Source organism: Carica papaya, chromosome 3 (genome assembly GCF_054855325.1).
Source record: "Carica papaya isolate Zhongbai chromosome 3, ASM5485532v1, whole genome shotgun sequence".
NCBI classification, from domain to species: Eukaryota; Viridiplantae; Streptophyta; class Magnoliopsida; order Brassicales; family Caricaceae; genus Carica; species Carica papaya.
This window is the reverse complement of record NC_142311.1, coordinates 11,448,153-11,468,693: the sequence shown is the minus strand read 5'-3', so window position 1 is coordinate 11,468,693 and position 20,541 is coordinate 11,448,153. Positions and strand designations below refer to the sequence as shown.

At 33.7% G+C, this 20,541-nt stretch overlaps 1 long non-coding RNA gene across 5 annotated transcripts; it reads left to right on the top strand.

Annotated features, from left to right (window-relative positions):
* The first annotated feature begins 574 nt into the window (after window positions 1-574).
* Window positions 575-10,181, top strand: LOC148266694 (uncharacterized). 5 transcript variants are annotated; one of them, XR_015817777.1, is made up of 3 exons: window positions 575-8,227; window positions 8,294-8,785; window positions 8,882-10,181. It is a non-coding gene; the product is annotated as an uncharacterized LOC148266694 (long non-coding RNA). The 5 variants fall into 5 exon arrangements; XR_015817776.1 differs by having other exon boundaries at window positions 575-8,425; window positions 8,499-8,785; XR_015817775.1 differs by having other exon boundaries at window positions 575-8,425; window positions 8,491-8,785.
* Window positions 10,182-20,541: the final 10,360 nt, after the last annotated feature.

Below are 20,541 nucleotides of genomic sequence, written 5' to 3'. Positions count from 1 at the left end.
AGGGTGCTTTCCTCGACGATTTGAACCCATCTGCATCTGGTGGGAACATCTGAATTGAAGATGAAAATTTACCAAGTCCACAAAATATGAGTATTATAGAAGTTTAAAGAGCTATAAGGTTACTCTAGTTATCCAAATAAAAGTCCTGGTCATATGTATTGGATTTCATTTGTTAAGGAGTTTCCTTATAATATTTACTTCTTATTAATGGTCTCAAATTCCTATTAAATTTATCATAAACTAAAAAATTTAGTATTAGGAAAAGATAATTTGAAAGAGTTATTGTAATATCCGATCCTCAATAGAAGGGTGTGTAAATAAGTAAATAAATTAAAGAATATCAATTTTATGATAAAATAAATTAAATTAAGCCTTAGAGTCTAAATGAAAGAAATTTTAGAAATTAGGAGGTTTTTATAAATTTTAAGGACTTAATTAAAAATGTGTAGGAAAAAGGGGTCAAATGCATAATTAAATAAGAGTGGAAGGGGGCAAATAGAAATCAGGAAATAGACAGTCAAGATCGCACCGTCTAAGAGATTTGACGGCTTAAAATCATATCCAGTTGAACAGCCCAAATCTAATATTGTAAGATCAGATGGCTAAAGAAATTAGTATTTAAAGGAACAAATTAGGATTTTTTCACTCAGCAAATAAGAGCCAAAAATGAGAAAGGAAGAGAGATGAGTGAGTGGGTGAGAGAGGAGGCCGAGTTGAGTGAGGGTCGAGCCAAGAGGGAGAAGAAAACACCGCACAAGAGAGAGACGAGCAAAGAAACCAGAAAAAGAGAAAGAAATGTGACCGAAGAGGAAGGAAGAGGTATCGCGGAGGCAGAAGGCCGAATGAAGGAAAGGGAAAGGGAACTGTGACCAGGAAATGCCGCATTGCTGGCAGATTCCAAAGTCGTGTTGTATGCGACGCCGGGGTTCAGAAAATAGGCGAGTTTTGTCCCTTTTCATTTCTCCAAGATTCCCTTTTCGTGTTTTACTCTAACGGGCATGCAGGTGTGAAACCAAATCGCTCAACCGTCATGGCAAGTGAGGAGTTCTCTCGAGGAACTGAGGAAACCATTCTCTGAAAGCTAGAAATCAAATCCGAGGCTATTTTGGGTTTTCTGGCCATTGAACCCGAACTAGATGAGGTTTTTTTTTTTCTCTTTCGGTGTGGGTTCTCGATGGAAATGGGTATTAATGTGTATGTGCAAGTTTCAGGAGCTAGAGTGCTCACATTGCCACGGTGAGCGTGAGGGTCTTCTCGGGAACATCAGAAAATCATCTCCAGTGGTAAAAATTTGGAAACTTGAGGCTGTTTGATTTTCACAGCACCTAAACCAAATTTGGTGACTTTCTTTTTCGTTGTGGAGTTTTGGTGAATATAGATGATAATACGTATGTATGTGTATACGTACAGATTTTAGAAAATAAATCACCTATACCGACGTAAGGAGCTAAAGTGGTGGTTCGTCGAATATCGAATAACGAACTTACTATTGGTAATTACCCAAAACTGCCATTGTTAGTTGTTTTCTTTTAGGTTTGATTCATTTTCGTCAATCAAATTTGATTATGCTATTTTATGGTGATTCTGGGAAGTATATCAAATTGAAGATAATCTGTTTGGGGGAATTTGGTAAGTATTTCTGATTCTGAACCTAAATTGGATTTTGAATGTATGCATGTATATCATTAATTTTGTGTGTGTTTTAGTATGGAGTAGATACTGACTTGATTCCTTGATGAAGAATAGAACCTGGACATCTTCTCGATAGTTGGAACTACCAGGAATGAGTTTGGGACACTTGAGTTTCCTGGTCTTGGCATCATTAAACATTGTTTCATTTGATTATGTGACATAGGACAAGTGAACCTTAATTTGTTTGGAAATTATGAGGAGATAGAAGCCAGAAAAATTAGGGACCGATAAATGTTGGAATTTATGATAAGAGATAAAATTTATGTATGAAAAGGAAACACCTAAAGTGAAAGGTTGAAAAGAAGGAAATGAATCTAAGAAAACAAATAAAAGTAGAAAATGAATTAATTATAGTTATGAAACAAATTAATTTAAATGTATTTAAATCAGAAATAAAATAAAAATAAAATAAATAAGAAGTTGGAAAAGGGGTGGATATGAGTGATTAATGCATAGACTTTAGATACCTACTCATTTAGTCAGAATCAAAGGTGTGAGGGTGCGTGTGTGGCTGAAGTTCACTGGGTATGATAAACCTGCACATGGATAGAGTTTGAAACCTAGTCTAGACATAGATAAGTCTTTATGAACGTGGGTCACCTAACAAACGTAACTGTTATGGCCAATGTGAGATTTTATGTATGTGTTATCCATGCGATGGGGAGATCCATTTTGCCTCTCCTCGACGATGATATAAACGTCATCGTGCAATGAAACCTTAAAAATAACCTTCCAAGTGTATATATATTTTGTCGAGTATATGGGGTGATACTTAAAGACTATAAATGATATTCGAGTATAATTGAGAAATCCGATTTGAAAATTTTGAAATTAGAATGTCTGAACAATTGTGTTTAATACGTGAATTCTAGTTTAGAAAATGTGAAAATTATAAACAAAATTTGTATTGAAAACATTACTACTACATTTGTCATATATTGTATGTTTTTGCATGATGTCTGATATAGGCTTTTGGAAGAATGGGAATACCTATTGAGTTAGTGAAGCTTATTAAATTTCACCCTAATATTTTTTAAATGAGAAAAAAGAGCTAGAACCGTTGCAGGACGAGTAGAACTTGTGAAAGTATTCCAATTCATGTATATTTTGTTCATATTTTAGGAATTTTCATTTTGTTTTGTTAAACTCTAAATTTTAACCTCATGTTCTGTATATATAACTACTGTATATATCACATGGGATATTAGGTTTTAAATTAAATCTTTGAGCTATACATATGCATGCTTTATGGGCCCATTGTATCAGAAAATGGTGTGAGTAAATTTGTGCCTCCTTATTAGGTTGGGCTGTTATAGGTGGTATCAGAGCTCACGTTCCTAGAATTATCCCTTGTGCATGAGGTTTTAGAGTTTAAACGTGATTTCTTACAATTTTCGGGATGTTGAGGAGTAGGAAAATTTATATTAGAATGTTCTAATCATTTCTTTTCTGGATGTAGTGTTGTAAAATGAGACGTGGACAACCTCTACCAGGGTAACATCTTAATTATATGTACTTGTAGAAAAATATTGATCTGCTGTACCACATAGTAGAGGAGCTTGTCAATCAACCTAGAGAAGGTAGAGAAGAATTACCTAGTCCTTCCTCAGTAGCTCCATATAATCCAGAACCACCAGTTATGGATCAAGATTGTCATAGGAAGTTTATGAAACTTAATCATCCTACTTTTACTGGTATAAAGAATTTTATTGAAGCTGAGGGATGGTTAAAGGCAGTTGAAAAAGCATTCAGAATTTTAGGTGTGACGACTGAGAAGAAAGTGATTCTTGCTACATACCTACTAGTAGGCGAAGCTAACCATTGGTGGGAGTTTAGACAGACCACTTTACCTACTTCCATCACCTGGGAACGGTTTCTAGGGGCATTCAATGCCGAGTATTTTCCTACATGTCTTCAAAATCAAAAGGAGTTGGAATTTATACAACTAACTCAGAGAAACTTGTCAATAGTTGAGTATGCTTCGAAGGTTTACTGAATTGACTTGTTTTGCTCCAACAATTATGACTAATGAAGGACAGAGGGCAAGGAAGTTCTAGTGGGGGCTACATATAGAGATTTAGGATCCTCTTGTGGTTTTAGAACTGAGTACTTATATTGAAGTCTTGACAAAAGCAGAGATAGTAGAAAGCAAACTTAGAAGTTCATCATCAGGAGCAGGAGGTTCTAGACCTTCTATAACTCCGAGAAGATCGACTCTAGTGTTTGGTTCACAAGATAAAAGGCCTATAATGAAAAACGAAAATACCTCTTAGACCACCATTAGCACCCAATAAAGTACCAGCCTGCCGTAGTCGCAGGAAGAATCATGGCAACCAATCGTGCCATCATGTCACTTAGTCCTGTTTCAACTGTGGTAGCCAATAACATCTGATTTATAATTGCCCACTCATGAATGAATATACTGAAACTCCAAAGCAAGGACGAATGTATACCTTAACTGCATCGGATGATGAAACGAATTTAGACATCATCAAAGGTATGTAACTTGTCTTTAAAAATTTAGCTAAGGTATTAATTGATCTTGGTTCCACACGCTCATTCGTGTCACATACTTTTGCACCACGATTGAGTGTTACACCTGTTTACTTGAAGAATATTTTAATGATATCCACATCAAGTGCGAATGTATTACTTTCATATGTTATATATAAAAGTTGTATAATAGAGATAGCTGAGAGGGAACTAGAGATAGACTTGATACTTTTAGATGTGGGGGATTTCGATGTAATTATAGGGATGAATCAGTTAGCAACTTATTATGCGATCCTAGACTATCGTAATAAAAAGGTTGTATTTAATATTCCTAATGAAGAAACTTTTACTTTGTGATAGGATGGTGTTATTAATAGTATATTATTATTTAAGTTATACAAATTATTAAACCTAATGTGTGAAGGTTGACGTGGTAGGTAATAAAAACAAAAGGATTGGTTTTCATGATGTATTGGTAGTTTGAGAATATCCAGATGTATTTCTTAACGAACTTCCAAGGTTACCCCCGAATCATGAAATACAATTCTCTATTAACTTACAAGTAGATACTCCATTTCTGTTTCTCCTTATAGACTAACAAAAGCTAAGATATAAGAGTTAAAGAAACACTTGAGAGAACTTCAAGAAAAATGATTTATCCACCCTAGTGTCTCTCCTTAGGGCGCTCCTGTGACGTTCACAAAGAAGAAAGGAGGAACCAAACGAATGTGCATTGATTATAGAGAACTCAATCGAGTTACCATCAAGAATACATATCCCTTGCCAAGGATTGATGATCTTTTTGATCAATTGCAACGGGCCCAAGTCTTTTTCAAAATTTATTTACGATTCGATTACCATCAAGTGAAAATTAAAACTGAATATATCCCAAAGACCACTTTTAGAGCCAGATATGGCCATTATGAGTTTTTGGTCTTACCTTTTGGGTTGACAAATGTCCCAGCGGTATTTATGGATATGATGAATCAAATATTTGAGCCTTGGTTATATCAATTCATTATTGTATTTATTAATGATATATTGATTTATTCAAATAGTCTAGAAGAACATGCAGAACACTTGAGATATATTCTAAAAGCCCTTAGAAAATAGAAGTTATATGCAAAATGGAGTAAATGTGCATTTTGGCTCAAACATATTACTTTTTAGGTTATGTGGTTTTCAAGGACGGAGTATCCGTGGATCTGGCGAAGATTTCAAGCCTACTATGGGATTAGAACGTCCCACCACTGTGAAAGATGTCCATAAATTTTTGGGTATAGCTGGATACTACTGCCAATTTGTGAAGGAATTTTCTAATATTGCAACCCTTTATACTAATTTGAATAGACTACAGATTGTGAGAATAGTTTTAGAGAACTCAAATATCGACTTATGACAACTTCAATATTAGCTCTACCAAGTGGATCAGGAGGTTATACAGTGTATATTGACGCATAAGGTTAGGGTTTAAGATGTGTCTTAATGCACAACGTAGAGTCATCGCATATGGGTTAAGACAATTGAAGAACCATAAGCGAAATTACCCAATCATGATTTAAAATTAACTACAATTGTATACGCTCTTAAGATCTGCCGTCATTATCTGTATAGAGAGACATTTGAGACTTATACTGACCATAAAAGTCTCAAATATCTCTTTATGCAGAGAGAATTAAAATGCGTTAATGTAGATCGATGGATCTTCGTAAGGACTATGATTGCAAGATATCTTACCATTCAAAAAAAGAAAATGTGGTGGCTGATGCATTGAGCCGCAAGGCTTCCCGTATAATAGAAAAACTAATAGCTTCTGAATGGAAAAGTCGAAAAACATTACAAGAGTTACAATTGGGGATTCAGAAACGGGGAATGTATATAGCCAACTTAAAAATCGAGCCAATATTGATTCAGAAAGTTAAATATGCTCAAGAAGATAACTCTGCTACAAGGACCTTGAGGAAAGAAATAGAATAAGGTCAAAGACCTGGCTTCAGAGTTCATGATGATGGGTTACTTCGATTCAGAGAAAGACTATGCATTCCTGATGACTCGAACTTGATTAGACTCATATTAGAGGAACAAATAATTCTAGATTTACCATACACTCAGGCATCACTAAGATGTATCAAAACTTGTGACCTCGATATTAGTGGAATGGAATAAAGAAAGACATCTAAATTTGTTAACAAATATCTCACATATCAAAAGATCAAGGTTGAACATCAAAAGCCAGGAGGATTACTCCTACCTCTACTAATTCTAGAATAGAAGTGGGAACATATCACTATGGATGTTGCGATGGGTTTTCCTAGGACAAAGCTGAACCATGATGCTATTTGGGTGATAGTGGATATAACAAAGTCAACCCATTTTTTGCCAATAAAAGCTACAGACCCTTTAAACAAACTTGTCAGGCTATATATTAAAGAAGTGATTAGACTTCATGGCATTTCGGTGTCAGTAGTTTCATATCAAGATGCCTATTTCACCTCTAGATTTTGGACAAATCTTCAGTAGACTCTAGGCACCACATTATCTTTCAGACATTTCCCCCACAAACAAATAGTCAAACGGAGAGAATCATCTGGACAATAAAAGACATGGTTAGGGCTTATGTACTAGAGATGGGAGGAAATTGGGATGATCATCTACCACTAATCTAATTTGCCAATAATGCTAATTATCAATCCAGTATTGATACAGCTCCATATAAAGCACTTTATGACAGATCTTGTAGATCTCTTATATGTTGGGAAGAGATTGGAGACAAAAAATTAATTAGACCTAAATTAGTCGAAGCAACTACATTAAAGATTGTTCTAATTAAGAAAAATCTTTAAATAGCCCAAAGTAGATAAAAAATTTACATAAATAACCATAATAGAAAGGGCTTAGAATTTGGGACAAAGAACCATGTGTTCTTAAAAGTGTCACCAATGAACGGCATTATGAGATTTAGGAAGAAAGGCAAATTGAGCCATCGCTTCATTGGACCATTCAAAATACTGAAAAAAGTTGGGACTACTGCTTACTAGCTAGCATTGCCACCAGAGTTAGCTAATATCTATGATGTTTTTCATGTGTCAATGCTCCACAAGTATCACACTGATCCATCTCATGTGCTTCAGTATGAAGATGTTCTTATCGAGAAAGACATGTCCTATGAAGAAATATCAATAGGCATATTAGATAGATAAGAGTGAGTGTTAAGGAACAAGACTGTTATGATGATTAAAGTATTCTGGCAACATCATTCACCAGCAAAAGCTACTTGGGAAACTAAAAACTCGATACGAGCTCGATATCCTTACTTACTTTAAGAATGTATCAAATTTGGAGGATCAAATTTTTGTAAGGATGAGAGAATTGTAATATTTGATCCTTAATAGAAGGGTGTATAAATAAGTAAATAAAATAAAGAATATCAATTTTATGATAAAATAAATTAAATTAGAACTTAAAGTCTAAATGAAAGAAATTTTAGAAATTAGAGGGTTTTTATAAATTTTAAGGATTTAAGTGAAAACATGTGGGAAAAATGGATCAAGTGCATAATTAAATAAGAGCGGAAGGGGGCAAATGGAAATTAGGAAATGGACGGTCAAGATCGCATCGTTTGAGAGATCTGATGGCTTGAAATCACATATGGTTAAATGACCCAAATCTAATCTTAAAAGATCATATGGCTAGGAAAACTAGTATTTCAAGGAACAAATTAGAGTTTTTTCACTTAGCAAATGAGAGCAAAAAATGAGAGAGAAAGAGAGATGAGTCGAGCGGGTGAGAGAGGAGGTCGAGCTAAGTGAGGGTCAGGCCGAGAGGGAGAAGAGAACATCGCGCAAGATAAAGACGAGCAAGGAAACCAGAAGGAGAGAAGAAAATGCAGCCGAAGAGGAATGAGGAGGTATCATGGAGGCAGAAGGCTGAAGGAAGGAAAGGGAAAAGGAAGGAAAGGGAAAAGGAACCGCGACTGGGAAATGCTGCATTGCTGGTAGATTCTGAAGCCATGTTGCATGCAATGCCAGCGTTCAGAAAACAGGTGAGTTTTGTCTCTTTCTATTTCTCCGAGATTCTCTTTTCATGTTTCACTTTAACGGGCATGCAGGTGTGAAACCAAATCACTCAATCATCGCGACAAGTGAGGAGTTCTCTCGGGGAACCAAGGAAACTATTCTCCAAAAGCTATGAATCGAATATGAGGCTATTTCGAGTTTTCTAGGCACCGAACCTGAACCAGGTGAGTTTTTTTTCCCCTTTTAGTGTGGGTTCTCGATGGAAATGGGTATTAACGTGTGTGTACAGGTTTTAAGAGCTAGAATGCTCACATCACCACAGTGAGCATGAAGGTCTTCTTAGAAAAACCAGAAAATCATCTCCGATGGTGAAAATTTAGAAACTTGAGGCTGTTCAGTTTTCACAGTACCCAAACCAAATCTGGTGACTTTCCTTTTCCTTTTTCGTTATGGTTTTTTGGTGAATATAGATGTTAATATGTATGTATGTGTATACGTATAGATTTTGGAAAATAAATCACCCATATCGATGCAGGGAGCTGAAGTGATGGTTTGCCGAATACCAAAGAATGAACTTACTGTTGGTGATTACCCAAAACCACCACTGTTAGTTGTTTTCTTTTAGGTTTGGTTCATTTTCGTTAATTAAATTTCATTATGTTATTGTATGGTGATTCTAGGCAGTAGATCAAATTGAAGATAATCTTTTTGGGGGAATTTGGTAAGTATTTCCAATTCTGAATCTAGATTAAAATTTTGAATGTATGCATGTATATCATTAATTTTATGTGTGTTTTAGTATGGAACAGATACTGACTTGATTCCTTAATGAAGAACAAAACCTCGACATCTTCCCGGAACTGCCTGGAATGAGTTTGGGACACTTGATTTTCTTGGTCTTGGTATCATTAGACATTGTTTCATTTGATTGTGTGACATATGACAAATGAACCTTGTTTGGAAATTATGAGGAGATGGAAGCCAGAAAAATTAAGGATTGATAAATGTTGGAATTTGTGATAAGAGATAAAATTTATAAGTGAAAAGGAAAAACTAATAAAGTGAGAGATTGAGAAGAAGGAAATGAATGTAAGAAAATAATAAAAATAGAAAATGAATTAATTATAGTTATGAAACAAATTAATTTAAATGTATTTAAATCAAAAAATAAAATAAAAATGAAATAAATAAGAAATTAGAAAAGGGGTGGATATGATTAAGTAGTATATGGACTCTGGATACCTACTCATTTAGTCATAATCGAGGAGGGGAGGGTGCGTGTGTGACTGAAGTTTAATGAGTATGGTAAACTTGCATATGGATAGAGTTTGAAACCTAATCTAGATGTGGATAGGTCTTTGTGAGCATTGGTCACCTAGCAAACGTAACTATTGTGGCCAATACGAGATTTTGTGTGTGTGTGTTATTAATGCAATGAGGAGATCCATTTCATCTCTCTTCAACGACAATATAAATGTCATGGCATAATGAAACGTTAGAAATGACATTCTGAGTGTATATATGTTCTTTCGAGTGTATGGGATGATACTTCGAGGCTATAAATGATATTCGAGTATAATTGAGAAATCCGATTTAAAAAATATAAAATTAGAATGTCTGAAAAAATTTGTGTTTAATAAGTGAATTCTGGTTTAGAAAATGGTGAAAATTATAAGCAAATTTTGTATTGAAAACATTACTATTGCACATATTGTGTGTTTTTGCATGATATCTAATCTGGATTTTGGAAGAACGGAAATATCTATTGAGTTTGTGAAGCTTATCAAATTTCACCCTAATATTTTTTAGATGAGAAAAAAGAGACAGAACTGTTGCAAGACGAGTAGAACTTATGAAAGTGTTCTAGTTCATGTATATTTTGTTCATATTTTAAGAATTTTTGTTTTGTTTTGTTAAACTTTAAATTTTGAGCTCATGTTCTGAATATATAACTATTGTATATATTACATGGGATGTTAAGTTTTATGTTAAATTTTTGAGTTGTGTACATGCATGCTTTGTAGGCCCATTGTATGAGAAAATGGTATGAGTAGATTTGTACCTCCTTATTGGGTTGGGGCATTACAGTTATTCTTAATGAATGGAGGGTATAATTTTTTTTCTAAATCAAACTAATTTGATTTAGGATAAAGCTACCTCTTTCTATTGAAATATTTATTGGTTTTTTAAAAAAATAAGAAAACGATAAAGATGTTTGAAATCCTTTTATAAAAAATAGTATTAACTAATCTTTTAAAATGGTACTCCAAACTTTAAATATAATAGTATAAACTTTTTTAATTTGCAAAAAAAAAATAATAATTTGTTAAAGATAATATAAAATATCTCAATTTAACTACACTTTTAACTTGTTTATTATTATAGATAAGTATATTAAGTCGAAATTTTTTAAAAAAATAAATTTAAACATTAACCTACTCTATGAGATGATGGGCTCAACTTGGATCTCGGAGTTCAAAGACTATACTTTTATTTATTTTTAATTTATTTTATTAATATTTTAATTATTTTATACTAAGTAACCCAAATATTTTTTACTAAAAATATCATTAATATTTTGTAGTATTTTCCTAATTAGTTTTTAATGAATAAAAAATGATGAAAATATTTAAATTTTTTTAAATGAGTATATATTAAAGTTTTAAAATGATATTCCAAAATCTAAAAATAGTAGCATGTACTTTTTTATTTGAAAAAAATATAATTATTTTGCCAATGATAATATGAAATATCATAATTTTACAATATCTTTTAACATGTTCACTATTATAAACAAGTATATCAAGTTCAAATTTAACAAAAAGTTCAAACATTAGCCCACACCATGATGTGCTCGGGTTAGACTTGTCGGAACTTACAGCTCGAGGACTATACCTCTTGTTTATTTTTAATTTATTTAATTAATATTTTGATTACTTTATATTTTTTGCTGAAAACATCATTGATTATTTGTAGCATTTTGTCTTATTAGTTTTTAAATAATAAGAAAATAATAAAAATGTTTAAATTTTTTTTTTGAAATGAGTATTTATTAAATTTTTAACATATTATTCCAAAATAAAAAATATACTATTTTAGTTTGAAAAATATATTTTTTTTGCCAAAGATAATATGAAATATCACAATTTTATTATGCATTTAATATGTCTACTATTATACACAGATATATCAAGTACAAATTTAAGAAAAATTCAAATATTAGACCATTCCATGATGTTCTTGGCTCAAACTTATTAGTCTCAAGATTTAAGGACTATACTTCTTTTTCACTTTGCATTCATTTGATTAATACTTTGATTATTTTATATTACTCCGTTCAAATATTTTTTACTAAAAATAACACTGATTTTTTTTTTATAACATTTTACCTTATTGGTTCTTAAAGAATAAGAAAATGATAAAAATGTTTAAATTTTTTTAAATGAATATTTATTAACTTTTTAAAATGGTATTCTAAAATCTAAAAATATAGCATGTATTGTAATACCCAGGTATAAAATTTGGCCCGCGATTAATTTTAAAATTTAAAAAATATATAAAAATGTAAATTTTAAATTTATAAACTTTTATTTAATGTAAAATTAGGAAAAAATAGGTGGAGGATGAAATTGAAAATAATTTTAGAAAAAAATGGTGAAAATTTGGGTTCAGATGGTATTTTTGAAAGAAAAATCGAAAACTAGAAGTCAAAACGCAATTAAAAAAAATTGGGCCACGTAGGACCGCCCAGTTAGCAGTCTCGATGAATCGGAGCGCGCCGCGTGACAAGGCACGCTGACTCGGTGCCATGCGAGAGGCCACGCTAGCAATCCGCGTGCCCGCGATCGAACAGCTCGGATGCGTTCCTACGCGCGCGGATGCTCCAGATCAGTTCCCTCCTCAGGCACGATCGAATGGTCGCGATTAAACACGATGAACGGTTCAGATTCGTTCCCTCTTTAAACGTGATCATACAGTCGAGATCAAATCGCGATGAACAGTTTAGATTTATTTTCTCTTTAAACGCGATTAGATGATCAAGATCAAATGCGATGAACAGTCCAGATTTAAGGGAGACGGATATAAATATCTCGCATCACATTGAATCCAAACCCTAGCTATCACCCTCCCACTGGGGAAGAAGAACAAGTCACTAGAGAAAGGAGCCGACCACCGCCTGCCACAGCGCTGGAGCCACCTCCGACTGCCAAAAAAGGTAAAAATTCTTCTATCGGCTCGAAATTTGATTCTGAACATCCCTTGGCCAAATCAGAGTAAAAGAAATGACGGATGAGCCAAAAACTGTAGGCAAAGCCCAACGGCGCTGCCGCGGGCAAAACTCAAAATCGCCTCTGATGAGCCCCTTCCCGTTTCCCGTTTTATGCAATTTTTCCACCATTGTGTTTATTATTCTATTTTCTACAGGTTGACTGAAGAAAAACACTCAGCCGCAAAGGTGAGCCAGCGAAGCCACCTCACCGAAAAATTCTACTGCCGGTAAGTTTTTATTTTTTAATTTTTTTTGGTCAACCGAGATTTCCTAACGTGTTTTCTCGCAGGGACAAGTATAAAATCAGCCAAAACTGGCCAAAACTGTTCAAAAACAGCGAGGCTGAGGTAAACTGCCGCTTACCAGAATTCTAAAATTGGCCGAAAAAAGTTTTTAACACCGATTTTAAATTTTTTGGGATATTTTTAGGTACGTGAAGTATATTTCAATCTCTGTAAAAAAATTTAAGAAACCGGGGGACCGCTAGTAGGCGCAGTAGAAAGTTTGGTATTTTAGATATTGATTCGTGTAAGAATCCCTCACCTTATTCCATGTTATGAAATTAAAATCTAATTATCAATAATACGGTATTTTTCATAATTTAGAAAACTTCGAGAATTAATTACAGGTTACTAATGGAGGTAGAAGCAGTTATTTATTATTGTTGTCCTGTTTAACTGATTATTTAAGTTTACAGCGTTAAATGCATGATAATATATTATAATTTGTAAAATGATTCAATTGTATTTCCTTGATGCATGTATTGTTTGTCTTGCATTAATTTACGGTTAAATTGTAAAACTAAAAATTAAATGTAAACAAAAACATTTATTGGTTAAGTGAATGAATGAATGGTAGCCTTACTTGATATTCTGAAAGATAGTGGACAGACTGGGTACATAGGGAATCCTACCGTGAATATCGCCTCATACCGGATGGGGTATCGAGAATTGATATTTTTGGCACTCATACCAGACGGGGTATTGGGACGGCCTGTTTCACCCTCATATCAGACAAGGTATTAAGGGATGATATTTTTGGTACTCATACCGGACAGGGTATGGGGACGGTCGATTAGTTGACAAAGTTAGATGTTGGTTCATGCATAGTAGGACATTCCTATGGACTCCCATGGATATCAGTAGAGAAATAAAAAGAGAAAATTTATTCTTGCTTACTTGAATATGATATTATGATGTTATTGAGCTATTGTTTCTATAGGTCGATTTTGTAAATCTCGCAATGATAAGTATGCAATAAATGATTTTACTTATGATAAATGAATTTACTTAAATTAAGAGCTCTATTAGTTATTTTATGATTTTTACCAATCTTCATTTTCTGTATCGGTGAGTAGTGTGATATTCTTACTAGGCTAGTGTAGCTCACCCCTTCATTAACTATTTCAAATCAAGAGGACCAATACCCAGATCCCGATCAATAAAAGAGTTGTGAATAGTTCACCACCTGAACTCTTTCAAAAGCTAGAGAATGTCGTCCTAAAATACTCAGTTTTTTACTTTTTCTTTATTTCTTTGATTTTTGTTTATTCTTTTAAAATGGACATTCCCGTAAGCCTTTTGGGTATTTTAAACTATTGTGTAAGAAATGTAAACCCTAACTCTATTATTCCGCTTCTGCATTCAATTCATGTCTTTATTTCTTTTTAAGTTCTGGGTTGTTACATGTATATTTTTTATTTGAAAAAATATAATTATTTTATCAAAGATAATATGAAATATCATAATTTAACTGTCTTTTTTATTTACAGGCAAGTATATCACGTCCAAATTTAATAAAAAAAATTCAAACATTAGCCTGCTCATGATGTATTAGACTCGAACTTATTAGAACTCATGACCCGAGAACTATACCTCTTGTTCATTTTTAATTTATTTAATTAAAATTTTGATATTTTATATAGCCCGTTCATATACTTTTTGCTAAAAATATCACTGGTCTTTTGAAACATCTGAAGTAACGAAAAGCGACAAACTTGAGTTAGCACTTAGCAGAAAATTAATAATTTTTGGAAAAGTTATATCTAGGGAACTAAAAGATGAGAAAAACTTAGCTTATCAGATGATCTCAATTTTTTTTCCACAGTAATGGAAAAATAATAAAGTTTCTTGGTTACTAAATAAAAAAGTGTTAATTTAGAATGCACGTCAAAAGGTAAAAAAAAATTGATATTATTAAGATCGATGATAAAATTTTTCCAAGATCATTCTATCCAAAAACAATTAACTACAAGAGAACAGAAATCAAAAAGAGAAAAAGCCCGAAAATGACACACAAAACAACTGCAAAGCAACAAGCTTGCCCCATGAACCTGGTAGAGAATCAATAATGTGCGAGCCGATATATGTTAGGATTAAAAGTAGTTATCAAAATCCAATCAACTACCAACAAACAAGTTCTCATTCAGCATTAACTATTAAATTTCCTTGATTTTTATGTGCTAAAAAGCTGTATATCAAAATTTAAGGAATTCTTCAAAACCAGGCTTAATGTAATTTAGGCCATTGGGCAATGTGTTTTTCACACGTATCATATAATCAAAGAATAGAATTAATGATATGTAACTCAATGTTCTGCTAAACTCACTCGATACTAAATTAGGTAATAGCAGTATGCAAATTAACAAATTCACATAATCAACAAGGAAGCACAGTGAATTTCTAAAACACATTCAAGAGTTTTCTCTAGAAAAAAATAGAAAAAGACAGAAGGTAACAACTTGGTCAAAACTGATGTAACTTGATTTTTTCCAACTAAAATTGTCATGATATCAAAAAACTGATGGAACATAGTAGCATTTAAAAGAATTAAGGGAACCCCAGTTTTGCAAAACAGAAAACATAGGTAGAAAAATAAGAATGATATATTTAATTAGAGTTCCTTGCCAACTTAAAGTTCTCATCATTGTCTGGTTTACATATCAGTAAGATTATAACTCAAAAAAATGGTGCTAGTAAACTAGTTGCCTTTTGAAAGAAACAATCGAGGTAAGGAAAGTGCATCCAGAGAAGAATTCATGTGTCAAGCAGAAAAAAAAAGAGAAGAAATTTAATAAAATGAAAAAATAAAATAAAATAAAGCATGCGATAATGGATCTGAAAAGTAAAAAAACAAAGGCAATATAGTCAAAGGGCATGTGATATACACACACATATATACATATATGTTAATTTTCTTCGTAAGAATGAATCTATGAGGGGAGACAAAAGTGTTGATGTGTCTTCAATTTTATTGATATTTATCTATATTTTGGGGATAATTTATTTTTATTTTCTTTGTATTTATTCTAGGAAATATTTGATATATATCCTATAGAGTTTTTATTTGTGAAGAACTTTGCTAGTTTCTCTATAAGTAGGTTTGCTAACCTATTAGTGATGTGCTTTCAGATTACATAGTGAAATTCTTTCTTACTAGTCTAGCCCATTGATGTAGGCACATTGTCGAATCACGTAAAATACTTGTATTCTTTTCTTTATCTTTTTATTTTGGTATGATTGTGTATGCTTTAAGGATTAATTTTTCCCAACAAGTGGTATTAGAGGAAGGTTTCAGCTGGGTTAAAGAGAAAAAGCATATTAGTCAGTGAGAAAAAAATTAAATTAAATCTGGTTTTTTTCTGGTTACATGAAGAAGGTGAACCATACAGAGAGGGCGAAACGGTAGACATCGTGGCTTGAATGATCAAAACAGTCTGTGCTCAGATCTGTTCAACCAAATCGACAAGGGAAAAAGCTGGGTTGTGCGAGTGGCGACCGGTGAAATCAAACATGAAATAAAGAAGCTTGGATGTGCGGCGACTCACATGAAGAAAACCATCTTACTCGAATAGGAGGGGCAAATAAGAGAAATCGAAGGCAGATTCGTGACGTCCGATCTTGTTTGTGCACAAAACTAGAGCCAGAGAAAGAGAACGCGCGTCGGAGAAAATGAACCAGTGCGGTGGCACCCGGTTCACATGAGACTCGATTTGCGGCAATCCCTATGTGTTTTCGGTGCGTTTTTACCATATTCATGCTAGATCCGTCGAGTCGCACATTTCTGTGCCTTTTTTGGTATTTTCTAGCGGCAGTAAGAGGTGGTTGACGGCTGTGCGTGACATCTCCAGTGGCCGCACATGTGACAGCATGTGGAGGAGCGTGTGGTGGCACGTGGAGGAGTGTGGTGGCGCGTGAAGGCACGTGCTGTGTTTCGGTGGTTCTGTTCAGTAGTTTTCTGTGTAGTTGTGACTCCTTGTGAGTGTTTTTTACTTTTTGACAATTTTTTTTCTCCCTTCTTAGTTTTTTAGTGCATAGTCTAGGGATTCAAAATGATATTCATAAAGTATAAGATAGAGAAGTTTCAGTATGTGGAAGATTACAATGAGATCGTTCCTAATACTACAAGTTTTATGGGGAAATTGAAGAAAGATATCTAGAGGGTATGAGAGAGTTGAAAAAGGCAAGTATGTAGGATAGAGCTTTATGTGCAATTTTTATGAATGTCAATGACAATGTTCTGCGAGAGATTGCTGAAGAAATTTCAGCTTCAAATGCGTAAAAGAAACTAGAAGATTTGTATTCTTAAAATCGCTGACGAACTACCTTTATATGAAGAAAAAGCTGTATAATTTCAGAATGAGTGAAGGTACGCCCATTAAACAGTACCTTGATGAGTTTAATTTTTTAATTATGGAGCTGAATAACATAGATATTAAGATTGAAAATGAAGATCAGACATTGATTGTTCTGTATTCATTACAATCTTCTTATGAAACTTTTATTGATACTCTACTGTATGAAAAAACTAATATTTCACTAGATGATGTTAGCAACGCAATAAAATCGAAAGAATTACAAAAGAACTTTATTGAGTATAGAACAGAAGGAAAAGGTTTGGTAAGTAAGGGAAGGGCACAAAGAATAAGCAAATCAAAATCTAGAGGTAAAAGGAGAAACTATTTTAAGTGTGGGGAGAAGGGTCACTTTAGGAGAGATTGCCCTATGCTGAAGAGAAGAAAGGAGTATAAGAGTTCTGTTAATATAGTCGACAAGGATAATTCTGATGATAGTAATAACAACAGTTTTAGAGTAGTTCTATATATGAATTCGGATAATAGAAAGAACTCCTGAATTCTTGATTCTAGTGTTATATTCCACATGTGTCTACATAGGCATTGGTTTGCTACTTACAAGCAAATAAGTGGTACCATGTATATGTGGAGATGACAGTTCATTATTTGTAGCTGGGATTGGTAATATCAGATTAAGAATATTTAGGGGAATCATCAGGACTATTGAGTGTTGTCATGTTCCTCAGATGAAGAGGAATATGATTTCTCTTTCTACATTGGCGACTTAGGGTTATAAATATCATGCAGAGAATGATACTTTTAAAGCGTGTAGAGGCTCTGAGGTACTCATGAAAAATAGTTTAGAATCTAGATTATATATTCTTCAGGAAAATGTAGTTTCAGGGGAAGCTACTCTAGCATTAGGGAACAGTAATCAGAATTAATTATGGCATCTACGTTTGGGTCACATGAGTAACAAATGGTTATCTGTTTTGAGCAAACAAAGTTTGTTGAATGGGTATAAAGAAGGAGTTTTAGGTTTTTGGTGAACATTGTGTGTTTGACAAGCAGACTAGAGTGAAGTTCAATAAAAAGACAGTGCACAGGACCAGAGGTAAGTTGGATTATGTTCATTTTGACTTATGGGGTCCATACAGAGTTTTTTTCAAGAGTGGTGCTAAGTACTTTATGACATTAATTGATGATTACTCTAAGAAGGTATGAATGTATTTTCTAAAATCCAAGGAATAGACATTTTTAACATTTTTCATATAGAAGACTATGATTGAGAAGCACACACAGAGGAAGATCAAGTGTCTTAGGACTGACAATGGGTTAGAATTTTACAATCATGAGTTTGATGACTTTTGCAGTATGGAAGGTAAAGTGAGACACCGCACTTATGTTGGAACACTACAACCGAATAGTATTGCAGAACGCATGACTAGATTACTTTGTGATAGGGCATGAAACATGTTGTCTCATTCAGGTGTGGGATAGGAATTTTGGGCTGAAGTTGTGAATACTGCTAGTTTCTTAGTTAATAGATCTCCATTCACAGCTATTGAGAGTAAGACTCCTTTTTGAGATATGGTTTGGGTCACATACTAATTACTCTCAGTTGAGAGTGTTTGGTTGTCCTGCTTATGCTCATGTTAGGGATGGTAAGCTTGAACCAAGGGCAAAGAAATGCATATTTCTAGGGTATGCATATGGAGTGAAAGGCTACAAGTTGTGGTGTAGTGATCCAAAGTCTCTAAGGTTGATTATTAGTAGATATATGATATTTAATGAGTCTGCTTCATTAGATAGTCAGAAGGGGAAGACAATAGCAGAATTAGATCACGGTGTCAGAGAACAAGAAAAATTAAAAGTTCAGTCTAATGGTCCAAAGAATGAAGTGCATGATCTTAATAAAAAATGTGATAGTGCACCTGATCAACAACAACCATATAGTATTGCAACAGATAGGGAGAGAAGATAGATTAGATAACCACAGAGGTATGAAATCTAGATGCATATAACTTATCAGTTACGGAACCAATTGATTTGCATGAATCAAGAAGTTCATATACTGATAAGATGATTGGTATTGTGTGTGAGAACTTGATGGTAGATGTCACTTTGTTCAGGGATCAGATAGCAAGTTTAGGTATGGCCTAAACTTGGCTGCAGTATGTGATACTCAATAGCACCCTAGTGGGGACATGTTGGCAAGACGGTGCGACAAGATGATTAACTGTTTTGATGATAGAGGAAATTCAAGCCAAAGGGAAGATTTATTGATGTGTCTTGAATTTTGGCAATATTTATCTATATTTTGAGGATAATTTATTTGGATTTTCTTTGTATTTATCCTAAAAATATTTTATGTATATCCTATAGAGTTTTTATTTGTGAAAAACTCTGCTAGTTTCTCTATAAATAGATTTGCTAACTTATTAGTGATATACTCTCATATTACATAGTAGAATTCTTTCTTACCAGTAAGCATACTGCCGAACCATGTAAAATACTTGTATTCTTTTCTTTATACTTTTACTTTGGTGTGATTGTGCATGCTTTAGGAATTAATTTTCTCCAACAAAAAAGAATTAAACAGAATTAACCAATGGCGATTGTAATTGAAAGATAAAAAACATGGATTTAGTTTAATAATGGAGTGTTTAATGTAGCAGCCTCTGGAACTAAAGACAAAAAGAAAAGAAGTAGAAGACAAAATGTATTTCTCAAACAAAAATAAAGCTGCCTTTTAAGTTTTTAGAAAGATTAAAATAAAAGAAACATACGAAAAAATTAAAATTTAAAAATCAACCAATAGGAGGATAAGATTGGGGCTACTCACTAAAAGGTCCACCAAGTTGTCTCACAGCACCTAGAAAACGATTGTGTAGCTCTCCAATCCACTTCGACTGAGGTTTCATGACAGTGGAGACAGCTAGAGGACCGCCAGCTTCCTCCTCCTCCTCTTCCGAATCCTCATCATCAATATCGTCAATAAGAACAAAATCAAGGTCATCATTTCGGGATTTGATAACTGGAGTTGCAGGCGCCATGGTTTCTTGCAGAAAAAGCAATTTGTTTGAATCACCATGATCTAGCTGGTCATGACGACCATCACGAAGCTTTCTGTAACAATTATTGCTAACCTCACGAGGACTCTCCTTAACAAAAATCTCTTACCCTTCGTCCTTCATCCCCGCACGAATCATGTCAACATTTCGATTAGTACCCATCATTTTTTCTTCTACCCTATTATCAGACATGAACCCAGGACCAACCCAGAGAAACTGTTTTGCAATGGGACCCGATATATATAGATCCTAAGGAAACAGGAAAGAAGGGTCACACGAGAAATATCATGGGGGTGAGTAGTGAGACTAAAACATGGAGGAAGAGAGAAGAAGCCAAAAAGAAACTCAACGGATATTTTTTATATGTATCTGAGAAGGTGGAGAGTGAGATATACTCACGTATCAGGATAAAAACGAAAAGGA